This window comes from Xenopus tropicalis, chromosome 2, assembly GCF_000004195.4.
Source record: "Xenopus tropicalis strain Nigerian chromosome 2, UCB_Xtro_10.0, whole genome shotgun sequence".
Lineage (NCBI taxonomy): Eukaryota > Metazoa > Chordata > Amphibia > Anura > Pipidae > Xenopus > Xenopus tropicalis.
In genome coordinates this window covers 31,589,441-31,615,552 of record NC_030678.2, presented here as the reverse complement: position 1 = coordinate 31,615,552, position 26,112 = coordinate 31,589,441, and the positions used below count along the sequence as shown (strand labels likewise).

Here is a 26,112-nt window from a genome sequence, read left to right as displayed (position 1 = left end):
TTTAGGTTGTGAAGGAACTGGGAGATATTGAATGAGGAGGCACCCTTTTTATGTCGTAGATTTAAAGAGAAGGGTTATGAGGGTTGGTTGATAGAAAAAGCGAGAAAGCAAGCTGTGTGTATAGGTCATAATGTATTTTTTTAAATTCAATCAATCATGCGATCAATCTGGGCCTATTATTGAAAATAGTATTTCAGGCAATACGTCCCAAACTACTTCTACGTCTATTAATTGTGACATTAAGGCCCCTTTTCTGTGCCACCTTCAATCCTCATTACAGACAAATTCAAACATTGGACTATCTTACTTTCAGATCCCCACCTTGGCTTATTTTTGGGTGATACCTAAAGTGGCATTGAGGAGATCCAGTCATTTCCATAGTATAGTAACACCTAATAATACGATAGCTTCCAACTATGTTAATGGTAGAATAGTTATGTTTAAATGTGGGAAGAAGAGGTGTATAACTTGTAATTTTGTTCCTCATAACATCTCTTCTGTTGTATCTAAGACCACAAGGCACATTATTTATTTATTTATTAATTTGTCATTGTGGCTTACAATATGTAGGGCAAACGAAGAGAGATTTAGAGAGTCATTTTAAAGAACATAGATCTAAAAAAGGTGCATTATGTGGCTTCTCTAAACAAATGTTGGAGGTACATAAGGGAGAGATTGGAGGTGTTCTAGTTATGGGGATTAACATATTAATATCTATGATACAGAACATATGTTGGCTGGTCTATTACAACAAAAAGACTATTAGATATATAAGCTACAGACACTTTCTCCATTAGGTATGAATGAAATGTCCAATTTTGCTGCAATCTAGTTTATAAATCTTTTGATAAGTGGTTATACTTGATTTTATATCGGTCCCAGTAGTGATTTGTATTGTATAATAATGACATTTTTATTTTAATATTGTAGCATTCTTTTTGTTAAGTATTTATTATATATACAGTGGTAAATATACTGCACCGGTTGCCATGATGACATGGTTTTTCGGATAACTATGATATTTGCTGAGTTGCCATGAGTTTGTGCGTAGCCCCATTTAATGACACATCATTGTTGTTTCAAGTATGGGCATACAAGACTCGCTGAGTTGGCAAAAAGTTGTAGTTTTTTTGTATATGTCCTCATCCAGTTCCACATATGTGCGCATGGTGTGTTGGCCACACATCTGTATAGCGGGATGGTGCCTCTTTAACACATGCACAGTTTTCAATCTGGAACGCCAAACTCTATGCCCCCATGCGCCAGGCCCTGTGATTCCATTGGGCAGCAAATAATACAGAGGGCGAGGACTCCACATTCTGAAAATGGAGAAAACAGCTGGCAAAAACCACTGCTTGTGCCATGGGTAGAAGGGGCAATGGCTTTATAGAAATATTTCATATTAAGGGCACATACTGCACAGTGAGCAGAGCGGTTGGAAGAAATAAAGTTCCTCCCACAGCTCCACAATTTCTCTTTCTCTCAGTGAGTTCAGTACAGTTGGGCCCTTCTCTTTTTCAGGCATATTATTGATACATGCACATCACATAGCAGGGGGATGAGGCATAGGATATAACAACTGCACAGGACTGATCACATAGCACTGCATTAACAAAACTGATCCCAGGTCACTTAGGTATCTGGTTGCATTAGGGGAAACTTCATTGCCAGAGGGGAATATTTTTGTAGCCGGGGCCCAAAGTGCGGGTGAAGTGGCCCTATCACTTGTATATTACATGTTCAATGGAGCACATATTAGACATTGCAGTGAGCCACTGAGAGGTGGAAGGGGGCGAGGGCTCTGCAGACTTCCAATGAATCGTGAGCAGCCTGCGTATTGGGAATAGAGATTTACTGATGAACTGTTTAGTGTAGGAGTAAGGCACGGCAAAATACTAAGTAGGTGTCTGGTGAGATTGCGACCCCCAGGAATTCCAAGATGATGGCCAATGCAGCACCCCAGTAGGTCTGTAATGAGGGACGGGACCACTGAGCAAGGAGCACTGGAGTAAGGAGGTCTGGCTTTAGTGCCACTCTCTCTAACATGCAATTTTACATGCTACTGGCAATCTGGCATATACATGTGCTGTACAGTCCCCTGGGTTACGGGGGCACCCATGTATCACTAGTGGGGTACATATGCTCTACAAGGAATTACTGAGGCCTAATACTGAGCTCTGTGTAATTAATATATGTGCTTTGTGGGGCTCAGTCTCTCATTTCCTTTTTCCATCACTCACAATAATGGTCCCAACCCTACAGACTGTTCTTGTGATACAAACGCTAAAGTGTGAGGACTGCACTACTGGAGGGTGGGCAACCAAATCATTTCATATGTTACAAAATACAGCAAGACTTCATAAGATAATACATATCGCTCCACAATAAAGTTACTACAGGTTTAACAGATGAGCTATGATATCTGGGTTTCATTATAAACATTGAGCATTTTTATGGGGTCCAAAAAGGGAGCTGACCAATACAACATCAGTAATGGAGGAGGCTAGAATATGGGTAAGCACAATAATGCACCCCATATTCACTCTTACTGTTAAAATTGGGATAATAGCTTCTGGGAAGGGAAAGTGGGTGGGTACATTAGGCTGGGACTGCCAGAGCAACACTTTATATGAGTGACACCATGTTGCAACCCTTAGGGAGCCACTAGTAAAAATTGGCAATGCTGATCCTTTACTGGTAATTGTCTCTACATGTGTAAATCTCAGTATTGTCTTTTGCAGGCATTTAGTAGCGTGAAAAATAGATGCTACTAAGTAGCTCTGTGTGTCGTAGGTTACAGGCAGCTGAAAGGCTGTTGGACAGTCCACAAGTAGAAAAATGGGTCCCACAAAGTCTTTTTTTCTTTAGCATCCCCAGATGAAAGATATCCCTTTCTGCAATGTCTTTTGCCTCTGAGAACTGAAGAAGCAGCTTCAGTGATATTTTTCTCCATTTCTAAGATAAGTAAATGGGAAAGGAGAGCAGTGCCATCTTGTGGTCGACGGTGTTATTGCAGATAATCTATGGCAGCAGAAAATGCAACAAACCCTCTGCAGCCAAGAACTCCTCCTGCTTTCAGAGATATTTAAAATATTGGGTATCATGCATGCTCCTATCTATCTATCGTATAGCCTTTTTATCTCTAAAAAGTTATTTATGGTGTTACTTCAACTGTACTTCCACCAGGCCTGCAGGCTCTGGGGGCAATAAGACAGGCTCCTCCGTCTCACTCAGGGTTTGCCATTTAGAATGGCCACCAAGTTGTCCACCTTATTCTGTAACTCCTACACCAGGGAGACAAAGAAGGCGGCCTGCAGACACTCACAATGCTGACAAAGAACCAGATCTACTGCATTAGGGACACATACTGTACTGGCAAATGGCACAGGCTAAAGGGAGGAAACATACGTTTGGGAAGCTCTTACTTTGGGTAGGGAGGGCAGTTTTGGGTGCAAGTACATGAGGCTGTTAAAGGGGTGCTTCACCTTTAAGTTATATTTTAAAACAAATGCTCTGTAAGGCTACAATTCATTTTCAGGCTCCCATTTAAACCAATGTCTGGTTGCTAGGGTAAAAAAAGTATGAATACAAGCCATTTTATATAAAAATCCAGCTGCAAAACAGTTCTTCTCTTTCTCTTTTCTGATGAGTGAAATTGTTTTGCCAGGTATCACCACCAAAAAATGCCTATAGACTCTAATGGGGGAAAAATAGTTGCACAGTAAAAAACAGCTGCGAGAATAAAAGTTAAAAAATGCACATTAACTTTAATGTGTTTTGTGACTTTCTGCCAGTTTGTGGTTTTTTTTTAATTAAGTGAAATGGGACAGATTTGCTCATCACTACCCATAATGCATTGCACTGTGGGTAGTGCCTGGAATGCAACCAGAGAGGAAAAAGGATTTTCTCTCTGATTTAGCAGCAGCAGGTAGATAACCCATGGCTGATGAATTAATGGATCCTTCCAACAGAACAGTAAATGTAGTGACTCAAACAGTCACACATACAAAGCATTGTTCCAACGTTTCATGTACCCAATAAGCTGTGTAGGTTCTGCACATGTAAGAGCAAACTAATGGCATATAAACCTCACTCATGAACAGGGTACATTTCAGTCTGTGATGTCACCAACTGAATAACTGCCACAGTGCTGACTTTGGCAGTTATTCAGTTGGTGAGCATTGTGGTGAGAGGTAAGTGATCTTCCCTTCAGAGAGATTATTTGCCAAAAAACCTTTATTTTATTCCAAAAAGAGAGGCTATAGTGATAGTGCTGTACCCCTGAGACTAGTGGGGGTTGGATTTTAGTTCATTTGGGCAGAATTCTTCTAAAATGGGCTTTGGAGATGACTGTTTAGAGATGACTGTGGGTGGTTGAGAGACACAGCTGCAGCATTTGGCAGTTGGGCAGGGCTGCCAGCAAAATCATACCCTTTGCTATAATGATTGGGCTTAGATTTGGGCTTCATGTTCCCCCTGATGGCTGCACAGGGATGTATTAGGGGCTACAAGGGGTCTGCTAAATCTATTATTTCCAGCAGAATTGCACTTATTTACCCCTAGCCCTGCTTAATACACAGTGTTAGAATATTTTACAAAAATTCCCTGGGGGCAGTAGGATACATATTGGGGCTTTACTAAAAAAACTCTTTATTGTGACAAATATAGCTGCTTCACCTTACAGTTGCACAGTAATACAGCCTGATGGGGTACTTGCTCTGTGAGCATTAAACTGCCCCATATTTGCAATCAGCCCCCTAAAATTCATTTGTGGCTGTTTCTTTACCCCCTTTTCTATTGCTGAAATAGGCTAATTAACATAGATGCTAAATTATATGTAGATTGTAAGCTCTTTTGGGCAGTGCCGTCTTCACCTCTTGTATCGGTTATTGATTGCTTTATATGTTACTCTGTATGTCCAATGTATGAAACCCACTTATTGTACAGCGCTGCGGAATATGTTGGCGCTTTATAAATAAATGTTAATAATAATAATAAATTGCACAAGGGCTGTTACCAAAAGCAACCAACCAGCTTTCATCAAACTAATACAAAAAATAAATGGAAAGATCTGACATTTAGCACCTATGTTCATAAATCCAGGCCCCTAATGTGCATGGCCACGGCCTAGATATGCCCTGGACAAAACTCAGTTATGCCCATGAGGGGTGGGCTGGTGACATTCAGGGACAACCAGTGACATTTATGACACACAGACTGTTTTGGGGCTAATTTGCCTGTTTTTTCAACCTGCACTAATCATACAGAAGGTTTAAATCAGACAATCCCTTCATAACCGTGCTGTCAATCTGGTTCAAATCAGACAGGTGCCAACCCTACCCCTGATGGGGCCCGGCCTAAAGGCCAGTTCAGGTGAGAGCTGGTTACAGTGTCTATTTATTCTCATGGAAACTTATGTGAGACTTGGACTTCACGTGGGGGGATTTAAACTAAAGAGTCTGGAAACCTGTGGCCCTCATGTAAATAAAATAATTTGTTTCTCATGTTTAATAGGTCTCATACAACTCAATAAGGGAAAACATGTCTCTGCCCTACTCAGAATTCTACAGAAATATGCGTTTTCTCTAACATTTACTTTATATTCATTTGTCTCTCTATACAGATTGCTATAGTGCTGTTCCTGCTGAGATACCTGCGGTCTGTGTGACTTGCGATTTCGCCTAGCGATTCTTGAGAGATTTTTGGCTTCCCTTTTAGTTTGATCAATTCCATTCTGATCTGAGCTTGGGGAAAGCCACTTTCTACTGAGGGTCTCCCTTGGGTGCCCCGGCCTTGTGCCGGCCCTCAGGTGTGAGGAACCCCTCACTATCTGAACCAGAAGAGTTTAACATCTGGCACTTCTGGTTCCAACAGCACCTTCTGGCACACTTCTTTTAAGAGGTAATTTCTCTGATCTTATGGGGGCTTTAACCATTTATGTAGCGAGTCTGCCCAGAATACTGTCTGATACTGATATGTGACTGGGAATAGAAAGCTATAACCACACATACATGTCCTATTGCTGAGACTGCCTGTGTCTGTGCTGCCAATATAATGCCCCTTTGTATCACTTGCCTTTAGGTGGCTGTACTTTGAGGCAGCAGAATGCCAGAGGTAAAGGTAAGGAATCTCTTTCTTCTTATAGTTCAAATAAAGGGAAATTTATTGGACTTGTGAAGATTTCTCCAAGCCATTTACTGGACCAAGTACTTGCAAACAATTCTCATGTAAAGTGAACCCACAGTTACAGCCTCTTCCCCTGACATCATTTTGCCTAACTTAAAATGTAGGTACTGCGCACTTGTGTTCATGGGGGCCCCACATAAATAACTTGTACAGGGCCATAAAGCTTCTGATGGCGGCCCTGCTCAGTACCCCACAGAAACCATTTCAGATTGAAAAACTGTATAGTTTCCAAGATGGTTATTCATTATCATGCACATTATACCACACAGTCAGCGCTTCCCCTAACACCCTCTTGTCTTACTATACACAATTTGCCATAATTACAGTCCCTTCCTATACACACTATACGTTACAGTCTTTGCATCTGGCGCCACTTAGATCCATTTATAATTGAAACCTTAAGGCTCTTTCTTTCACTTACAGGTGCTATTCAGTGTACTGGAGGAGTACATGAAGGAGAACACCTTCGACGAGGCCATTCTTGCCTATTATGGTAAATACTAGGGATAACTTTTAATAGACAAGGAGGGGGGAGGGAGTGCAGAACACTTAGGGGCAGGTTAGCATAACCAACGTGGACACAGGGGGGGTTTTTGCACAGGAATGCTAAACTGTGCATTATGGAGCAGAAATTCACCCTGTGTGTGCGCTGATGGGCCAATGCCATGCCTCAGTTTGCATACAAGTTGGGCAGACAGGAGTGGATTGTCCTTTTCCCCACTGGCATAGCTACACCAGGGGAGACAGTGCTGCATGTGTGCCTAGCCTTAATGGAAATGTATTTTCCCTGCAGAACATCACTACATCTGGAAACACGGAGACGACGACGACTTGTAAGTAACATGGAAATAATCTTATTAATTATCTTATCTTTCTCCCATTGGATTGTAAGCACTTTGGGAATATTAAAATAAACGAACCCTCCCATTTGGGCTAAATTTCTTTTTTTAGCCAATTTTAAAAAGATTATTTAAAAAATAAATGTTTTCCTTTTTGGTCAATTAGTTTTCTATTTCACTGCTTTGGACCATTTAAAGAATAAGCAGCACCCAAACAGGGAGCCAAATGTAAAGGGACATTTTGTGCTTGCCCCATATTGTATCCACTCAAATGAATAAATGTACAGTAGAAATACAGTAGAATAGTGGATAGGATTTGCCATTAATGCTCCATTGGGACTTTGCTTTTCAGAGAACACTTCTTCAATCAATATTACATCGATAATGATGTGGAGCACCTTCGGGACATGGCCCATTTCATCTTGATGGATGCCTATCGGGTAAGGAATCAAAAAGAAAAGTATAGATAATAGGGAAAAACAGTGTCGGACTTGGACCGCAGGGCCCACCGGAAGACCTTAGACCATGGGCCACTCTCCAACCTATTTTTCCTTCTTTCCTCACTCAACCACTTAGTTCTCCAATTCTCTTTTATCTACATGCTAGCATCTATCCTTCCATCCATTTCTCCTCTTTGTTCCCATTCAGAAATAGGGAATGACCATGAATTGGACCAAATGCTCAAGAGCAGGAGGGCCCACTAACCCCTGGAGGTTTTCTGGTATCCTGGTGGGCCAGTCCGACACTGGGGGAGAATATTTTAGACTGCCAGCTCCTCTTCCAGCAAATGTTATGTGCGCTTCTTTTCTATAAATGATGAAAGGGCACAGGCTTAGTAAATGCAATTGGATGAATATTACACTGCACGAGTAGACTAAAAATATTCATTTTATCCAGTTTAAATAATAAAGGGGTTGGCTAGACCTATGTGTCAGTGTGCGTAATGAAAATGTAGGTGGAAAATATATATATATATATATATATATAAATATATACGTTTTGGCTACTGTGTCCTGTAAACCTAGAATAGCAGTAACAAGCAGAAGGCCACTGCCAACCCCCTATAAGTAATGTCTGTCCCAGCAGCCTTGTGCCATATTCCTGCTTTATACTAGCCAAGGATTTATAGTTTCCTTTCTGACACTGGTACATTAATTTGTTACAGAAACAACTTGAAGAGCTGGAGGTGACATTATACGACATTCACAAACTCCTGGCTTTATCTGAAGTAAGTGCTATTATTATTATTGTGATATAGGTCATTATTATTAGTGAGGTTATTATATACTGTATCACCTGTAGCTAGCATAATTATCATTTGGGAGATTATTAATTTCCATATGCCCAACACCTGCCATTATTTATATTATCAGGGACATTATGTATCTCTTGTCGGTATTTGCGCCCACAGGGGCACATTAATGAAATTGGTACAGTGCAGCGCTTGTTTAACATGGAGTCTCTTTTGCCACAGGAGGAGTTCGAGGTGGACCACATTCTCTCCCAATATGAGGAGACGCAGCAAGCCCGGAGAGTAAGTTCCTTGATCACTGTCAATATATCATAAGGCTTTTCTGTGTGATTTTTTGTTCAATTCTACAGGACACACTCAATGTTGGTCAGGTTATAGGGAACACGATGCAGTATTGTGTGTGTGTGCATTTAAAAAGAAGCATAGTGTATATCTGTGCAGGTTATAGAAACAGGGGACTATTGTAGACAATGGTATTTCAGTAACTCATTACAACCAACTGCTAATAACACATTTGGGATGAGTATTTAATACTTATTTGCATACTGCTATGGGTTCTGTTATCTGGGTACCCGTTATCAAAAAATCTCTTTACTAATTGAATAATAAGACAGTGCTGTGTATAGAGCCAATATCTGAAAAGCAGCATCTTGCCCCCCAGAGTACTGAAAATGCCAGAGGGCACGTGGGCATATGCAGCACCTTCTCCAATACTGTTTATTGTAAGGTAATGCACCCCATGGATACATATGTAACAATTTCTAATTTATTTTCCCCTTTCTCCCCCTGCTCACAGGTTTTGGGTCCTAAGCTCGAAGCCTTGCACAACAAGATCGTGGCAAGGCAAAAGGAGCTGGAAGAAGCTGTGAAGTATGTATTTTACATGTGACATCTATTCCACTTTTCACACATTAAAGCAAAATAAAGAAAATAGTTTCAGCTGCCTGTAAACCTGTAACCAGAGTCTTACAATTCCCATATCAAGTAGCCAATATTGAAACAGCAACAAAAATTGCCAGAGCCTCAAACTTGTTAGACATATGTTTCAAATACCTTGAAATCTCAGTCAGCTCAGAAGTACAAGCAGAATAAACACATGTAGCATCTAATATAACTCAATGCAATTAGATCAGAGAACAACTGTTTCTTTATCCCATACTTATGTTCCCACCCTTAACACAGAATTGTTATGCTGAAGCCTTTATATTCTTCCACCGAATAACAGTTCCATGCACTAAAAGTAGAGAAATAAGACTAAATCACACAAAATCCTTACTGGATCCAACTGTAGTTAGTAACCGCTAGTATCAGCCCCATGGTCTCTGACTCTCAGTAGGCCAGTCCCTAGCTGTACTTGTCAATTCAGCTTTCCTTATTCTTATTCCCTGGATCCAAGTGAATCCCTATCTACACTCCCTCAATGCTATGAGACCCATCCCTACAGCAGAACCTGTAACCTACAGCACATTCATTCAGCTCAGTAGTTACCCACATTTGGTACAGTGGATACAGATTAGTTGCATGTATATTTGTATTATGGTGGGAAATGTCTATCAGTGTATACCAGAAGTGATATTGTTTCTAGTATAAAACATTTGAAACGGAAAACAACATTAGCTCATTATTCTTTTTATCAGAACGAGACCTGAACAACCAGAAGAAGATCCCCCAGTGGTGGAGGTGCCCAGGCTGAGCACCAGGCAGAGGATTGTAAAAGCCATAAAGACAACATTCCGGAGGATTTGGGTAATGTCTCTGTTCAAAGATATTCTCTTTTAGACAATCTTAATAATACCATGTGATCCACTCATAGTTCCATAATTATATATAAAGACTAAAGGGACCAGTTCTACATACAGAGGCTTTTAAAGGGGCTTATTATTGTTATTTACTCTGACCAGTGTACTAAGCTGTATCTTAAAGGACAACTGTCCCAAGTTGATTAATATAAGAATGCACAGTGCCATTCCAGATGTTGTACACCTAGACTAAGCCTTTTACATGAAAAAAACACAATTACATTTTAGTAATTTATTCTCTTATTTATCATTTTAACCATTGTTTCCCCTTTACTTTCAGGGTTCCACCAGAAGACGCCTTCCAAGTTTTCTTCCCCATCTCAGACACCCTCCTGCTCCCTGATCCTCCCCCCTTTATCCATCCCTGATCCTTCCCCCTTTCTCCATCCCTGATCCTCCCCCCTTTATCCATCCCTGATCCTTCCCCCTTTATCCATCCCTGATCCTCCCCCCTTTCTCAATCCCTGATCCTCCCCCTTAATCCATTCCTGATCCTCCCCCTTAAGCCATCCCTAATCCTCCCCCTTTATCCATCCCTAATCCACCCCCCTTTCACCATCCCTGATCCTCGCTGCTTTCTCCATCCCTAATCCTATCCCCTTTATCCATCCCTGATCCTCCCCCCTTTATCCATCCCTGATCCCCCCCCCCTTTCTCCATCCCTGATACTCCCCCCTTTATCCATCCCTGATCCTCCCCCCTTTATCCATCCCTGATCCTCCCCCCTTTCTCCATCCCTGATCCTCCCCCCTTTATCCATCCCTGATCCTCCCCCCTTTATCCATCCCTGATCCTCCCCCCTTTATCCATCCCTGATCAACCCCCTTATCCATCCCTGATTTTCCCCCCCTTTTCTCCATCCCTGATCCTGCCCCCTTTCTCCATCCCTGATCCTCCCCCCTTTCTCCATCCCTGATCCTCCCCCTTAATCCATTCCTGATCCCCCCCCTTAATCCATCCCTAATCCTCCCCCCTTAATCCATCCCTAATCCTCCCCCTTTATCCATCCCTAATCCACCCCCCTTTATCCATCCCTAATCCACCCCCCTTTCACCATCCCTAATCCTATCCCCTTTATCCATCTCTGATCCTCCCCCCTTTATCCATCCCTGACCCCCCCCCTTTCTCCATCCCTGATCCTCCCCCCTTTTATCCATTCCTGATCCTCCCTGCTTTCTCCATCCCTAATCCTATCCCCTTTATCCATCCCTGATCCTCCCTGCTTTCTCCATCCCTAATCCTATCCCCTTTATCCATCCCTGATCCTCCCCCCTTTCTCCATTCCTGATCCTTCCCCCTTTATCCATTCCTGATCCTCCCCCCTTTCTCCATCCCTGATCCCCCCCTTTCTCCATCCCTGATCCTCCCCCCTTTATCCATTCCTGATCCTCCCCCCTTTCTCCATCCCTGATCCTCCCCCCTTTCTCAATCCCTAATCCTCCTCCCTTTATCCATCCCTGATCCACCCCCATTTCACCATCCCTGATCCTCCCCCCTTTCTCCATCCCTAATCCTATCCCCTTTCTCCATCCCTGATCCTCCCCCTTTATCCATCCCTGATCCTCCCCCCTTTATCCATTCATGATCCTCCCCCCTTTCTCCCTCCCTGATCCTCCCCCCTTTTTCCATCCCTGATCCTCCTCCTTAATCCATCCCTAATCCTCCCCCCTTTCGCCATCCCTGATCCTCCCTGCTTTCTCCATCCCTAATCCTATCCCCTTTATCCATCCCTGATCCTCCCTGCTTTCTCCATCCCTAATCTTATCCCCTTTATCCATTCCTGATCCTCTCCCCTTTCTGTGTGTGTGTGTGTGTGTTTATAGCCATGATCCAGGGTGTAACACCGATTGCCATTTGGAGTCAGAAAGGAATTTTTCCCTTAGTGCAGATTGGCCTGAGCGCTAAGGGTTTTTGCCTTTCTCTGGATCATTGTCTATTTAGGGCCCTGTGCATTCCAGCCAGCTGCTGGTCCCGGCATCATTCTGGCTCCTCCCATCGCACAGGCCTAGCCAGAAGGTATCACCCCTAGGGCGGGGCTAGAGCCATTTTTGCACACTAAAGGGCAGGGAAAGGGAGAAGGTAGGTTTCTCGTGGGCGCATTACCCAATCCCTGCCCTTTAGCTGAGCCAAGTTTGGGAGTTGCAGCTGGCATCAGAGAATGCACAACCTTCTTTTATTTATAGCTATTGATAATAATAAATCCTTTGATTCCAGCCATAACCATGTCTCTGTGTTTTTCTTGAATACATATGGTAAATATTCAGGGGCTGAGGGGGGCTCCAGTGCCTCATTCTGTTAAAGGTGACTGAGCTATTGTGTGACATGGGTTATCAAAATAGACCAAGCTATCTGCTTCTAGTGACATTTCTCTGGCTACCGAATTTGGCGCCCTGGGAAAATTCCTATAAATGTCCATGGGTGTAAGTACTCTCCATCTAAAATCCTTTATCCAGTTCCCTTTCTATGTATAAAAATTATCTCCAACACCAACAGACAGACTTTAGTTTGGAAAGGAATAATTCCTGTGGCACTACCTATGCTGGTTAGTACACATGGTGGCATTCTTCAAGTCATATTGTTGTGTAATGAAATTGCTATAGAAATACCCCAGTATAAATGTGATTATGGGCCTAATTGCCATGATATCCCCTAAATGTAATAAAAGGCATTTAGTTTGCCCAGGAGCAGTAACCCATAGCAACCAATAAGATGTTTGCTTTTAAACAGGTGACCAGTAAATGGTGCCTGCTGATCGGTTGCTATGGGTTACTGCTCCTGGGGTAAACTTAGTGACTTATTACGATACGCCATAACACTGTTCTATATTTTGAATATTGGAATTTTATAAGCTTCCCACCCATACACTGACACTATTCTAAATATCCCAGTTTTATAGCTTTGTGTGTGAGAATATTAGTATGTGAATATATATACTGTAATTAGTACATCTCTCACTGATTTCCCTAGTGTCTGTGGCATTACTGATTCCATACAGTTGTACCAACTGTGTCATTAATCCTTCTGTTATTCTCAACACTGCTATACTCATGTACAGTGGTGTGAAAAACTATTTGCCCCCTTCCTGATTTCTTATTCTTTTGCATGTTTGTCACACAAAATGTTTCTGATCATCAAACACATTTAACTATTAGTCAAAGATAACACAAGTAAACACAAAATGCAGTTTTTAAATGAGGGTTTTTATTATTTAGGGAGAAAAAACATCCAAACCTACATGGCCCTGTGTGAAAAAGTAATTGCCCCCTGAACCTAATAACTGGTTGGGCCACCCTTAGCAGCAATAACTGCAATCAAGCGTTTGCGATAACTTGCAACGAGTCTTTTACAGCTCTCTGGAGGAATTTTGGCCCACTCATCTTTGCAGAATTGTTGTAATTCAGCTTTATTTGAGGGTTTTCTAGCATGAACCACCTTTTTAAGGTCATGCCACAACATCTCAATAGGATTCAGGTCAGGACTTTGACTAGGCCACTCCAAAGTCTTCATTTTGTTTTTCTTCAGCCATTCAGAGGTGGATTTGCTGGTGTGTTTTGGGTCATTGTCCTGCTGCAGCACCCAAGATCGCTTCAGCTTGAGTTGACGAACAGATGGCCGGACATTCTCCTTCAGGATTTTTTGGTAGACCGTAGAATTCATGGTTCCATCTATCACAGCAAGCCTTCCAGGTCCTGAAGCAGCAAAACAACCCCAGACCATCACACTACCACCACCATACTTTACTGTTGGTATGATGTTCTTTTTCTGAAATGCTGTGTTACTTTTACGCCAGATGTAACGGGACACGCACCTTCCAAAAAGTTCAACTTTTGTCTCGTCGGTCCACAAGGTATTTTCCCAAAAGTCTTGGCAATCATTGAGATGTTTTTTAGCAAAATTGAGACGAGCCTTAATGCTTTTTGCTTAAAAGTGGTTTGCGCCTTGGAAATCTGCCATGCAGGCCGTTTTTGCCCAGTCTCTTTCTTATGGTGGAGTTGTGAACACTGACCTTAATTGAGGCAAGTGAGGCCTGCAGTTCTTTAGATGTTGTCCTGGGGTCTTTTGTGGCCTCTTGGATGAGTTGTCTCTGCGCTCTTGGGGTAATTTTGGTCGGCCGGCCACTCCTGGGAAGGTTCACCACTGTTCCATGTTTTTGCCATTTGTGGATAATGGCTCTCACTGTGGTTCGCTGGAGTCCCAAAGCTTTAGAAATGGCTTTATAACCTTTAACAGACTAATAGATCTCAATTACTTTTGTTCTCATTTGTTCCTGAATTTCTTTGGATCTTGGCATGATGTCTAGCTTTTGAGGTGCTTTTGGTCTATTTCTCTGTGTCAGGTAGCTCCTATTTAATTGATTTCTTGATTGAAACAGGTGTGGCACTAATCAGGCCTGGGGGTGACTACAGAAATTGAACTCAGGTGTCAAGGGGGGCAATCACTTTTTCACACAGGGCCATGTAGATTTGGAGTTTTTTTTCTCCCTTAATAATGTAAACCTTCATTTAAAAACTGCATTTTGTGTTCAATTATGTTATCTTTGACTAATAGTTAACGGTTTTTGATGAGCAGAAACATTTAACTGTGACAAACATGCAAAAGAATAAGAAATCAGGAAGGGGGCAAATAGTTTTTCACACCACTGTATAATCTTCCCATAGTTCCCTTGTAGTATTACAGACCCCATGGAAGATGCCAGCAGGGCATGTGGTCTAGCAAACTATGAAACATACTTGATCTTATTCTGGTTATGACCAGAAATGGGATATTCCTCCATTACCTTAGAAAAGGGGTGGCCAAAACGTTGATCGCGGTCCACCAGTCGATCCCCCGTGGATTTCTGGTGGACTGCGTCTAAGCCCTGGGATGCGGAAGTGCCGCACATTTATTTGGTTTAGGCTAATGGCACAGGGATTGTGTTAGCTCCAGCGGATAAAAAGGACTCAGGTACCATTGGCCTAAGTGGAAAAGCCAATCCGCTGCCTTCCCCTCCTGATTGTGTATATGCACGGACAGTCACAGGATCAGCCCATCAGCATAGATACACTGTCCATATGACACCAAGAATCAGTACTGGTCTAAAGGCACTTAAACCAATATCTGCTTGTTTACTTAAGTGCAAACCTGACACACGGTAACTGTTGTGCCATGTGTACCCGATGTATCCAACCAATAAGATGTTTGCATAGCAACCAATAAGCAGTTTGCTTTCATTGTCTAATAGTAAAGCAAACATCACCCCACGAGTCAGTATCAAAAGAGGAAAAAAGAATATGTTGCAAATAATAGTAATCTAAGCATCTTTGCAATTGGTCTTCATTTTCAAAGAAAATACCAGTTGGTATGGTTCAGCAACCTAGACTGATCATACGTTTAGTTTTGCATTGTGTTCTATTGACTTTCTCTTGAGAGAGAGTTAAATCTCCCATTTAGCACTCACCCTAACAGTCAAGCGGTCTGGTTACGGGTGGCCTAATTTGCACACAAAGGAGAGAGGGTGCTAGTCTAGAGGGACCCATGGCACCCGACTCGAGTATAAGCCAAGGGTGACTTTTTCAGCACATTTTGGGTGCTGAAAAACTAGACTTATACTCGAGTATATACAGTATATGGTTCTAGGCCTGCACTGACAATCTGTGGGTTCTGGCAAATGCCAGAGGGGCTGCTGTAAGATGCCATAGACAGTCACAATTGATTGGGCTGGTGGGGGGCTGTTTGGGCCTCCGTGTACTTGAAATGCCAGGGCATATTTTGAATTCCAGTCCGGACCTGGTTGGCTCAGTGCTAAGCAGGACAGTAGGTTTGTGTGTCTCACCTGTAAGACAAGCACCATTACAGGTTGCAACCACAGCTGTGATACCTAAATATACAGTAAAAATACAGTAAACAGCAAATCATCCACCAGCAAATGTGCCTGCATCTGTAGCAGCACATTGGCCACCGTCTGATTCCATCCTGCAAGGAATCTGTAGGTTTCCTCCCACACTCAAAATACATACAAGCAGGTTAATCAGTTTCTGGTTAATCTAAATGTATTGTGTGTGTGTGTGTGTGTGTGTGAATGCGATAAAGACTTTAGACTGTAAGCTCCACCAGGCCTGGACTGATGGGAACAATGCATAAATATGCCGGTGCTTTATAAAAAAAAAAAAACAATAAAAGTGACATTTCTTTTCATAGTAAAGGGTGAGGCAAAGAAGGCATGCCAAAGACTGACAGCCTTACCATAGAAAGGAATGCTCTTACCTTGGAAGCCAATGGCTCCACCAGCGATGCACCCACCAATCAGTGTGTTTTCCATTCAGACTTCTAGTCAGGACAAAAGGGAAACATAAGAGCAAAGTTAAAGAGAAATTGTGTGAATAGCAACCTCAATTTGTTACAGGACACCAGCATGGACCATATTCATGTTTGTGCCCTATTTTTTTTTTTTTTTTTCGATAAACAATCCAGCAGATGGCATTCACTAAAGCCAAAGCAATTCTACAGCACACAATAAGTAGCTGAATTCTATTTACATTCAAATCCAAAGCATGAACCCTCACAAAGGCAAATCAGTCGTCGCTACCTGAGGTTTCCAACAAAACACAGAATCTGTTTCCCAGCTGTAGGCAGCGCTGAAGGTGAGGACTGTGTGGGCTTCACTTGGCAAAGGCGGGTGAGTGATGTGGCACAGAGCGTGGGGGTGCAGCTCGCAAAGAAAGGCTCACAATCACCCACTGCGCAGGACTTGAGGGCACAGCCACTTAATTGTGAGCTGCCTGGGATCTTTCATTTTACCGATTCCTTACTCCTTCCAAGATAAATGGATATTTCTAACCATGTTATCATTTTGTCCCTTTGCAAATCACTAAGCACTGACCTGCTTATATAAAGCCTGCTATTTCCTTGTTAGGCAGGAATAGCCGGAAACATTGGCACATGTACTGTTTATAGCTTAGCCATTCTCCTTAAAGGGGTTCTTCACTTTTTAGTTCATATTTAGTATAATGTAGACATTGATATTTTGAGACAAAATTTGGTCTTCATTTTTTTTTATCTTTAGGGTTTTTCTTTTTTGTTACTTAGCTTTTAGTTCAGTCAGCTCTCTAGTATGGTATTTCAGTAGCTATTTGGTTGGTAGGGTTTTATTTACCCTAGCAACAGGGCAGTGGTTTGAACAAGAGGTTGGAAGATAAATTGAATTAAAAAGGTAATAGATAAATAAAAATACAATTGTAGCCTCAGAGAGCAACCACTTCTGGCTGCTGGGGTCAGTGACTCCCCAAAGCTGAGAAGAGGTAGAAGAAGGCCAATAATTTAAAAAATATAAAGTTGCAAGGAATAGGACATTCTATAACACACTAAAAGTTAACTTAAAGGTAAACCACCCCCTTTTAATACTGCTACAATGTAATATAATGGCTTATTGATTTGGAACACTTGGCATCTTTGTATTTGCCCATATCAGCCACCCCAAGGTTTTATCTGCCTAGGAGTTCTTTAAAGATGGCAGCTTCCAGTCATTAATGTATAATTGCAAATGTGTGGAGTGGGGGATAAACGCTCATACAATAAGTAACACTTCCATCTCATACTTTATTGACTATTTTTACTTCAGCTAAAAGCAAACTTAGTATAAATCTTACAAGGTGCCAGAAGTGGGAAATGGGTCCTGCTTAAAGCATTAGATTCAGTGGCAGAACTATAGAGGGAGCAGACTCTGCAACTACAGGGGGGCCAGGTACAAAGAAGTCAGGGGGAGTCTATAGCAGGTAACGAGAACTACAGGGGGAAAAAATAAACAGGGTACAACAATAGATCCCAAATTCCTGTATACAGAGCAGTTGTGGGGAGGGGAAGGGGGGGCTCAGGTTAAGAGTAAGGGAGAATGGCCATTAGCTCTAATAGATACACCTGAAAGCCCAGTGTAAAAGCTCAGTTAGGGGGGATTTGGGGTGAATAAGTAAATTAAGCCAAAGATATGCCAAAGATATTCTTGTAACTATGGCTGAATGACTGATACACTCAAAGGTTCCAATAGTTGCACTTATTTCATGAACTAAAGGGGCCCTGAAAAAAAGTTGGACATTTAAGGGGCCTTGAACTGGAAATGTTTGACATCCACCAGGGCTAGGGAGATAGGGTGCTAGGGTGTGAGTTCCATAAGCATACTATAGAAGGTGCTGCTACCTTATCACACCCAGCCCACCTACTTGAAGGCCGGAAGGATGCTTTTCTATTTCTCTTCCAGTCTCTCCCACCTTTAAGATGGCCATAAACAGCTTGATAGTAGCTAGCTGGTCCCAGGGCCCAGGTTGCCTAGGGCGCCCGGTCGACTTGGCCCGCCTCTGGCTGGTCCATATATAGAACCATACAAAAGGTGTATCCTGACTGACTACCATAGGCAAATACATATTAGGTAGGTTTTAGAAAATCTTGTTAGGCAAGTACCAGTGGGGCTCATTGAGGTGTTTCTCTTCCAATGGGTCAGCATGGGTCAGCAAATTCTTGCATATACCCAATCTGGCCCACTATGAGTTGGGTGACCTCAAAAAATGAGGAGAATGTATGCCCAGCTTAAACTTTCTAAGGAAAGAACACAAAATACTGTGCAATAGTGTGAATCAAAAATTCTGCTGTACCTTTCCTTGTGTACAGTTGCAACTTAAATTTAAGCTGCTTTTATGGCACAATTCCCTTTTAAATTATTCATGCTAGATCTAACAGGATGGTTTTTGCAGGACAGGTTCCACCCTGCCATTAGAATCTAAGCCAGGGTCAGGAAACAGTGGTGCTTCAGATGTAGCAGAACCATAATTCCCAGCATTTATGCATCTGCCCTACTGGTGTAGGGATGCTGGGAGTTTTTATGTAATTGTGCAGTGCTTTTCTATCCCTGAGCCAAGCTGAACTATCCCTAACTTCCAGGCACAGGTATATTCCATCATCCGCTGAACTATAACACTGCAAGTACATTGTGGTATCTGTAAGTAACCCAAAATACTGAGTCAGTACCACTGAAGTAATACAAGCCCCTCCATAGGCAGATTTTCAATAAGGCTAGGGGAGGCTAAGCTTTCCCAAACCTGGCACCTTAATAAAACAATACAAAAAAAACTTCACTCCATTTCTGCACTGTCCTGGAAATTTTCTCCTATTCCTTCATGCCGTTTCTGCTGTGCTCTGATTGGATCTTTCTTTTTCCCCAATCAGAGCACAGCTTTCTTGACCGTAAAATTGACCAATCAAGGCACAGATGCAGACAGGGCTCGGGAGATATTACAAACTGAAGGCAGTGCAGAAATGAAGACTGAAAAGAAGAATCTGCAGGCTGTAACTTTACCTAAGAACCTCACCAACTCTGAACTTTTGCTGCAGATTTCATCCCACTCCCACAGGCGCTACACACACAGGCGCTACACACAGGCGCTACACAGTTCTAAAGGCTAAATCACTAGTTAAAATTAAATTGCTTTTTGCCTGACCTGACATCTATAAAATCCCTATCACTTATCCTAACAGACGGATGGTAAGTTAACTCTTTCACCCTGAAAAAGCTAATTGCACTTTTATATAGTTGTTGTTGTTTTTCTGTACTTACAATTTTTTTTACTTTTGTCATTGTTTGACTCATTTCTAGTTAGTAATAGTGGGGCCAATGTTATGTATCAGTGCCAGTGTTATAGTGCCAGGGCCTGAATATCTGCCATCTGTACCCACTGCTTCTAACTGCATATAATTTGCTGGTTTTCTAAATACAGACTGCATCTCACTGAATATAATGTGCCTGGGATGTCAGTACCTGCTGCCTCTCTCCAGGGTCGGACTGGGGGGTGCAGGGCCCACCGGGGATTCTGCCTCAGGGGTCCCTACAATCCCCACTGATCCCAGACGCCTTCACCCCCCCTTCCGCCAAGGCCCCCAACACCATCCACCCCCTCCCCCGACCGATCCTAAGAAGAAAGTAAGAAACTTACTTGCGGCACGTTTGGGGAGGGAGACGGCGGATCGTGGGAGCACCCTCGGGGGGATCGGATCTGGGTTGCAGGGGCACACCGGGTTTTTTCCTGGTATCCTCTCTCTCTCTCTATAAAACTAACAAACGCATCTAAATGTGTGGTTCACTTTAAAGTTAACTTTTAGTATGTTATAGAATGGCCTATTCCTAGCAACTTTGCAAGTGGTCTTCCTAATTAATCTTCTGCCTCTTTCCAGCTTTCAAATGGGGTCACTGACAAAAAGTATTGCTCTGCAAGGCTACAATTTTATTATTGTAATTTTTTATTACTTATTTTTCCATGCAGGCCCCTAAACTATTCATATTCCCCATCTCTTGTTTAAACCACTGCCTGGTTGCTAGGGTAAATAAGACCCTAGTAACCAGATAGCTGCTGAAATACCAAATGGAGAGCTGCTGAAAAAAAAGCTAAATAACTGAAAAAACATTAAAAATAAAAGAGGACCAATAGCAAATTGTCTCAGAATATCAATGTCTACATTATAATAAAAGTTAATTTAAAGGTGAACTACCCCTTTAAGCTAACTGATCACAAACACAAATGGATGGCGAACCCCTCACAGAATACTTTTACATCCTAAGCATTTTAGGGTAAAAAAAAAAAAACACCCGCACTTTTGCACAGTATCCCTGGAAGTCAGTGGGAACCGCAAGAGGTAGTTGGGAGGGTCATTTTTTTACACCACAGAGAGTCCACTAAGTCTCACATTAACTTTAGGTCCGTCTATGTATAGCCCATCTTTAGCCTCCCCAAACAAAACAGTCACCCGCTGCCTATGAGCCCCTCCCACCAGAACTTTGAAACAGTATGGCAAAGGCCTTGCCTGGATATACAGGCATCACTGCCTGTTCTACATACCAGGTTTACTGAATTATTGAGCAAGCCTGATCCCCCACCAGAGCAAGATACGCTCTATCATACAGATATGCCCCATGTCATAACTAAATACAAATATGAAGATGACTGCGGGGATTCACGGGACCTTCCGAAACCAGATTGGAGAATAGATTGTAGGATGGGAAGAGGCAGAATAGAAGGGAACACAAAGCAAACATAATAGAAAGTGATGTTTTTTGTTTTACACAGAACCCAGCAGGGGCGGCTATGCAAAGAGCAAGTTACCAATAATATTCATACATCAGCCCTGTAATCTATATTGAAGAATGCAATAATTTTGCCCTGGAATCGCTCACATTGCAATTGGATAAATATGGCTTGTTCACATATTCCCATTTATTTAGTTTTTTAATGTTCTTGAGGCCTGTTTATGGAGCTTTGCCAGATATCGGTGTCTGTGGCCAGTAAATATTCTCAAGGGTTGCACAGGTCTTACATCTCCCCCTCCCCCCATACACAAACAAGGAAAACAAGCTCTATTATAACTGGTTTTAGCTAATTTCAGTACATACAACAGAAAGTCAGATTTGCAGATTCCTGGTAGTTGCTAAACTGCAGCTCTCAACATTCCACAGACAGCCAAAAGGGCAGGAATAATGGCTTATTGTGTAGCCCTGCAAGCAACAGCTGGAGGGGTGTAGTGGGATTGTGGCTTTGCCCTGTTTAGGCTTTCTGGCCAACTAACCTAGTGCAGGCCTGGACTTAGTGCCATAAATACATTACAGCAGACCCTGAGGTAGGGTTGCCACCCAGGTTCAAGGCGCAAGGGGCCCAGACCACAGGTCTGCTATATTATTGCCCACCCTTCTCAGCTCCCATCCTACATTCCTTCTTACTGTAAGGCTATAGTTAAACAGAGGTATAGTGCTCCAGAGACTATCCACTTAATCAGTAAATGATGCACTATGCATTGTTCACTAGGCAATCTTCAGGCGTGGGCCCTTGTGTATGCTGGAGGCAGGGTGTTGTAGAACTATATCTCTCAGATATAGACAGTAAATGGGCATTAGCGGTTCTTAACAATAATAACGTCTGTAAACCTTTTCTTACCGCACTCCTGTAGCTACTAGTGGGCACGGAGGAGCACACCTCAGGGGAATTCCACTAGGACAATAAATCACACAAAGATTAACTATATATAGATACTGTAACCCTGCCCTGGGCAACCCCTGTGGTCTAGCAACCCCTGGCACAGACTCTCAAGGTGCCACAGTCCCACTCCTGATTGACAAAGCAATTGCTCAGTTCAGTCCCTGGCAAAGTTTCCCTTTCCAAGAGCACTACCTGCCCCAAACAAGCAGAGCATATACAGCTCTGCTAAAGAAGTCAGATTACCAGGCTCCTTTACTCTTTGCTGTCTCTCTGTGTCTCCCGCTGTGTCTCCCGCTGTGTCTCCCGCTGTGTCTCCCGCTGTGTCTCCCGCTGTGTCTCCCGCTGTGTCTCCCGCTGTGTCTCCCGCTGTGTCTCTCGCTGTGTCTCTCGCTGTGTCTCTCGCTGTGTCTCTCTTTCCCTCTGCTGCTTCTCTCTGCTGACCGGATCAGGCTCTGACAGGTTCCTGCAGCAGGGTTCCTTTATAACCTCTACTGGCCCCACCCCCTTGTTTTGGCTCCAAACCTTTTCTGTTCCTGGGTCCTCCTCTTTCCTCAGAGGTGCACAGGCCCAGCCAATTGGATTGCTCCCCAGCCTGTTACTGGGCTGGATGATGTCACAGACAGAAACACAGGGGAAGTGGCTCTCTGATCTCCCTACACTTCTTTATAAATATCCAGATCACTTGGAGAAAACATATTTGAGGTAGCGCAATAAATAACATATATAATCACATACACTCAGGGTTGGACTGGGCCACCGGGTAAAAACCCAGGCGGCTGCTGCCCAGACCTGATCCCCCCGCCGGGTACACCTCTGAGCCACCGGTCTCCCTCCCCCAACGTGCTGAAGGCAAGTTTAATTTATGTGTGCTCGAGGGAGGGGTTCGGAGAGGTAGTAGCCCCGGTGGGCCCTGCACCCCCCAGTCCAACCCAGCAAACACCCTTCAGGAGTCAATCACAGTACCAGGAGCAGGCCAAGCCGACCCGGAGCCCTAGGCAACCCGGCTGGCCACCTCGCCCCTGCATCCCCCACTACCCCGCGTGTGCACCCCCATGTGCAGTGATGTTGCGTGGCTGGGACACCACTGTGTATGAGGGGCTGCTGTAAGATGCCATAGACACTACTTAGTGGGCTGCTAGGGGCCTCTGTGTGTGCATAAAGATTATGCTGAGAGAAGTGCTCATTATGTGCCTGTGGGCCACTAAACAAGGCCAGCCGCACTAGGAGCCCCTTCACGGGTACAGTTGCCACCTCACCCCTTTAATACTGGCCATATATTGAATAAACATCTTGCATGGCTAAGTAGTAATTAATTTAGATGCATGCTGCAGACTGAACTGATTTATGTGCAGCCATGCAACATTCATCTAAATGAATTGCTAATTAGCCATACAGGATGTTAATTCAATATTTGGCATCGTTAAATGGAAGAGGTAGCAACCCCAGTGTGGCTGCCTAGTGCTCTCAGGGGGCTTTTTTATTTTTTTGGAAAAAAGATATTGCTTCTCCCAACTGCGGCCTGTGTGAGCCAGTGTATTCCCGTGGGCTGGGGTAACAATTTAGCAGTAAAAAGTGTCCTTTAAAAGCATGGGGCTTAAAGCTGCCAAAATACTGTCCAATTACTTTACATAGCGACCCGACCCCCAATAAATTCATAACAATGCCCTGAGAGGATCATTAGTAGCCTAACATGGGGTTAGAAGACTTCTGTATAATTATTACAAGAGAATCCTTCATTTATTACAAAATGAAATTAAAAAAATCTCCTATAAGTGAATGAGTTAAAAACACGAGCACAAACCCGCAACATAGTGCGTCCAAGGACATGTGGGGGCGCAAGCCGTAACCATGGCAACAACTACACTCCCCAAAGCCGCTAGTCCGCTCTCGGGAAATGTAGTTCACAAGTGATGTGACATAGCTTTCCGTCATGAATTCAAAACTACGCTTCCCAGCATGCCAAGCGGCTCAGTGTGCGGAGGCGACAGGAGGGAGGATAAATTGCATCAAGCCTGTGCCATCTAGTGGCAGAAACCATCTATTACATGCTGGGTACCTGTAAGCTGCAGGAGAGACGGGTGCTGTGCCAGGGCAGCGAGGTAAGAGCAGAGCACGAATGTGTGCATTAGAAAAGCCATAGATTTATTTTCAGCGTTGGCTATTGGGGGTTTTAAAATATGGCGAGGGTTACACAGTGCCACTTATTTACCCCTGCCTGCGTGTCAGTATGGGATGAGTAGAAGTAGCAGTCGGACCCTGATCTACATTGGATAATGTGTGTGGGGTGTATGGGCAGTACATTGCACTTCTGCTGCCCATAGCACAGTACTTCCCGCTGCTGCCCCCCATGTGCATGTGTTCATCCACTGAGCACTTGTTCCTGGTGGTGCTGCCAGGGAGATTCTGCAGTGAATTCATATATATGTATGTACAGGAGCCGCTGCACCCTATCTCCCTGCTCTCACTCTAATGGGAGGGGGGCACTTTAGCCTCCTGTATTCACTGTAATATCCATCAGCCATCTCTGAGCAGAACAGCCTGTCATACAGCAAGCAATGTCACAGTGGGGGTGTATAACATGGATCAGTTCCCAGGATAATTCAGAACTACATGTGTATTGTTCAGGGACATTTAGCAGGTTAAGTGTTACTATGTTTATTTTGATAGGATATAGGATCTATAATAGGGATGTGCATTTATTCTGATGTTTGTGTGTGTGTGTGTGGGGGGGGGGGGGTATGGGACTTTTTTGCTGTATTGAAAACATGTTATAGGGGAATTCTTTAAAAGAACAAATGTAATGACCTATGCCAGATCTCTGTTCTGCAATGGACACACTGTGCCATCTGTAGTCAGAAGTTATTGTGTGCACCCCTACTTTTCTAATTCATAAGGCAAAATCAGAATTCACTGTATAAAAGCATGATGGATGTCAAAGCCAATAAAAGCACTAACTGGCGCCATCATGGGCATGATGTCAGAGCAACATTAAAAGGCTCGGTGTGTGACAAGATATATGCAACATATTGCCAGAACATACATTTCATAATGTATTGAGTAATATAAGGGTATTAATATCAGGATATAATAAGTCATAATAAGAGTTCTATAACCATATAACAGCTTGAAGTTAAAGGCTGCTGCTTTTATACAGCCCATGGAACTCCAAGGTGATTTCTAATATCCTAATATTTTACAACAGGGGGTACATTATTTATTATAATACACAAATTTCAGTAAGTCGTGACTCAAATGACATTATTAAGCACTTATTTTAACTGATGCCCATTTATAAGGATAACATTTACTTGATATTCATCTTTCTTGTATAATATATATGGGTTATTTAAAAGTGCAATGACACTAAATATTGAGCATACTGATGCCAGTCATTAAAAGTACTTAAGATTGTCCTATAACACTCCTTGTAGTTCTACATAGTTGCACTGAGTTCCATTGCATTTCCCCCTCCTTTTTTTTGAAACGTTTGGTGCAAATTCATTTACTGACCCCGGGGAACCCTGGTGTGACTGCTATGTTAGCTGCAACTTGCACCCAATTTGTGGAAACATGCATTGTGGGGAAAAAAACGCTGCATTATGGGTAAATAACATGGTAACATGCTGATTTGCGTCTGAAAATTGCACTTTCCTTGCTAATATCTACATCAGAATTCTCATTTTTATTATCTGGATTAAGAATCACTTTAGGAGACTGACGTAGATACTCCTATAGGTTATTGCCAGTGAATTGAAGCTGTTGTGTGTGGTTTGTGTGTGTGGTTTGTGGCCCTTTGATGATAAGAGCAGTGCAGTACAATCAGGTCTCTGCAGGCAGTCACTACACAGAACTATTTAGAGTTGGGAGCCGCATCCTGTTAGAGTGTCAGTAAGGGCAGATAACATGCCACTCACATGGTAGGGGCTTTAACGCCCAGTGCTGTAGTTACTTCCAATGAGGAACATTGGTCCATTTTGAGTAGATGAACCTTTATGTCCACAAGAGAGACCACTGCTTTACCTGATAATCCTAACAAAAGATATATATAT

The 26,112-nt window shown here is 42.9% G+C and overlaps 1 long non-coding RNA gene across 2 annotated transcripts; it reads right to left on the bottom strand.

Annotated features, from left to right (window-relative positions):
- Positions 1–15,850: 15,850 nt before the first annotated feature.
- Positions 15,851–22,400, bottom strand: LOC108644469. 2 transcript variants are annotated; one of them, XR_001169941.3, is made up of 4 exons: positions 22,307–22,400; positions 20,033–20,150; positions 16,320–16,382; positions 15,851–15,888 (listed from the first exon to the last, which is right to left on the bottom strand). It is a non-coding gene; the product is annotated as an uncharacterized LOC108644469 (long non-coding RNA). The 2 variants fall into 2 exon arrangements; XR_001924004.2 differs by having other exon boundaries at positions 20,033–20,142; positions 22,307–22,350.
- Positions 22,401–26,112: the final 3,712 nt, after the last annotated feature.